Source organism: Brassica oleracea, chromosome C4 (assembly GCF_000695525.1).
Source record: "Brassica oleracea var. oleracea cultivar TO1000 chromosome C4, BOL, whole genome shotgun sequence".
NCBI classification, from domain to species: Eukaryota; Viridiplantae; Streptophyta; class Magnoliopsida; order Brassicales; family Brassicaceae; genus Brassica; species Brassica oleracea.
The window spans coordinates 26,446,752-26,450,057 of record NC_027751.1 but is presented as its reverse complement, the minus strand read 5'-3'; positions in this window follow the sequence as shown (position 1 = coordinate 26,450,057).

The following is a 3,306-nucleotide window of genomic DNA, read 5'->3' as shown; positions in this document are numbered from 1 at the left end:
GCCATAGCATAAAAATGGAGATATTCTATTTTTTCCGATCTTCGTAATTATCTTCAAAATTTCGTATTTATCCGCGGAAACTTGACATTTATCTTTCCTTGCAAACCAAGCGTAAACCATCATGCGGCTTACGGGCTGTTGGTTAAGAAATCATAAGTTGGGCCTCGAGTCATGTCCTAGGTCCGTTTGGGCCGTCTTCCGACTCGAAGCGTTTATTACGGCTTCTTTCGATAAAGAACGAACTTTCCGTGGTTTTTACGGTAAAGTTTGATCGATAACTTAGAATGGAGGGGAATCGTGAAATGGGTTCGCCACGGTCTTCGGGAGATAGCATCGAAGGGTAGACGAGAACGCATGGACTAATGTCGTATCGACGTTTTGGAAGAGCTCGGTCGCTACGTAGTGACCAAGTTTCGACTCGAGCTCGGTCGCTACGTAGCGACCAAGCGGAATGGACGTTCGGTCGCTGCGTAACGATCCTTTTCGAGCTCTTGTCGGATGACTTGCGTTTCCTCCGCAAAGCTTTTAGTAAAGAAGAGTCTATTTCCAAAAAGTATTTGTCGAAGAAGGTTTCTACGTTTTCTTTTCGGAGATTTGGACGTTAACTTCGTCGCAACCGTTTTCGACCCCAACGGTAGGTACCGCTTGTGCAACTGATTTAATCTGAACCTCCTTTCCACCTTTAGATAGATATTTAGCCTCCCAAGTATTAACTCTCGAATTTAGCCGATCTTGAACATATGCAAAGACTTGTCTTTTGGATCCACAAATCTTCTCGGGCATTCCGAGATACATACCCATTCTTCCTTCTTTATTATGCCAGATAACCTTTTCAGGTCTTGTTTTGAGGACGCTATGACCTTGGAACCGAACATAACTGAAGATTTTTCTTTATTCAGTTGTTGTCCTGAGGCGTATCCATAGACGTTAATGATTCTCATCAACTCTTGACACTGACTAGACTCCGCTTTGCAAAAGAAGAGATTGTCGTCAGCAAAAAGAAGATGAGAAACAGCCGGGCAAGATCGAGCGATCTTCATACCGGTAATCTTCTTTGATCTCTCTGCCTCTTGGATTAGAGATATCAATACTTCAGTGCAGAGAATAAATAAAAATGGCGATAGCGGGTCGCCCTGCCGGAGTCCCCGGGATGGGGTGATGCTTCCTTTTGCATCCCTGTTAATCAGAACTTGATAAGATACCGAAGATATACAGCTCATGATCCAATGGATCCATCTCTGATCAAATCCTATCTTTTCCATCAGAGCTTTGAGAAAACCCCATTCCACTCTATCGTATGCTTTGCTCATGTCCGTCTTGATAGCTACATATTTTGAGTTACAACTATGGTTCGTTCGTAGAGCGTGGAACATCTCTTTGGCCACCAAAATATTATCAGTGATGAGTCGTCGAGCCACAAAGGCTGATTGTGTTTCAGATATTAGCTCAGGCAGAATCTTCTTTAGGCGAGCCGACAAAATCTTCGAGATGATTTTATAGCTAACATTGCAAAGGCTTATGGGCCTGAACTCTGCCATATTAGCTGGTCTCTCATTCTTGGGAATCAAACAGATGTTTGTCTGATTCATTCTTTCATCAAACTCTCCTGTCTCGAAAAATTCTCGGACTATACACATAATATCCTTCCCAATATGATTCCAAAACCGTTGATTAAATAGGCTTGTCATCCCATCAGGTCCCGGGACCTTATCTGGGTTGATCGCGAAGACAGCGTCTTTTATCTCAGCATCTGATGGAGGGGCAGTCAGCATTACGTTTATTTCATTTGTCACTCTCTCGGTAATAAACCGGATGCTAGTCTCAAAATCAGAAGGGTTCGAGGTAGCAAATATATTTTCAAAATATTCCACTGCCACTTGCTCTATTTCCTCTTCAGTTTCCACCCATGCTCCCATCGAGTTTTTGAGTTTTGTAATCCTGTTTCTGGCCCGCCTCTGTTTAGTTTTAGCATGGAAATATTTAGTATTTCGATCACTTTCTTTGAGCCAGAGAGCTCTGCTCTTTTGTCTCCAATAAATCTCCTCTTCTCTGTACGCTGCACAAAGACGCCACTTCAGCTCCAATTCTTCTTCACTCGACACCTCATCATTTGCTTGAGCTTGGTCGATTTGCATTTTTAGTTGCTCAATCAACTTCTCATTATTTGATGGATTACTTCTCTTCCAAGAAGAAATCGCCTTTCTGCACCTAGAAATTTTCCCCACCAGGTCTCCTTGTTGATGGCGATCATAGGGTCCCCATCCCTCTTTAACAGCCGCCACAAAGCCATCCTTTCCAAACCAGCGTTTATCAAATCTGCAATTTTTCTTTGGTTTTTGTCACTCGCGATCCTATCCTAGCCAGAACTGGCCGATGATCGGAGCCTCATCTCAATAAATACTCCACATCAGTGTGGGAAAATAAATTATGCAAATCTTCGTTTCCAACTACTCTGTCGAGACGACATTGAATGCGTCCATTTTTCCTCCTTCCTGCCATGACATGGCATTAGCCTTGTAGGGAAACTCTAACATGCCACAGTTGGCCAGCATAGTCTTGAACGGGATAAAGGATGTCTCAGCTCTATTTCGTCCTCCTTTCTTCTCGGCATTACTCGTAATCTCGTTGAAATCTCCTACCATCATCCAAGCTCCTGATCTTGTGACGCTCATTCGGGTAAGCCTTTCCCAAACTAAGTTCTGGTACTCCACCACTGGATCGCCATACACAAAAGTAAGATATACTTTATGGCCTTCTATCTGCGCTTCAACATCAATCATACGATTATTGGAATAAACAATCTTCACCGCAGAGTCGTTCATATAAAACAAAGCCATACCACCGCTTGTACCGGAAGGTTCCACGGTAAATAAATTATCGTAACCAAACTCAAACTGAAAGCCTTGCATAAAAGAAAAAACATTTTTTGTTTCTGAAAGAAAAAGAAAACTAGGATTGAAGCAGCGAAGCAACTCCCTCAAGTGTTGCTTGGTTAAGTAGGCTCCGTCCCCTTGACAGTTCCATGCGATAGCATTCATATATGCTTACTGGGTGGTTTCTGGGACACCACCGAACCTGGTACACTGGGTTTCTTGCCGTTTAAGGCAGAAGGATACACCTCATTGCGAGGGAATTGGGATGTAGGCCGCGCCATGTTGAGACGGCTCTGTCGCGTTGCCTTACTCTTTGGAGATGCACGACCACGAAGGGCTAGTTTCTTTGATGCAGTTGTGCCTTTGATCTCTGGACTTCTTGGCACTTTCACTACAAGAAAACATCAAAGATTCTGAGGGAAAAAATCGTCGG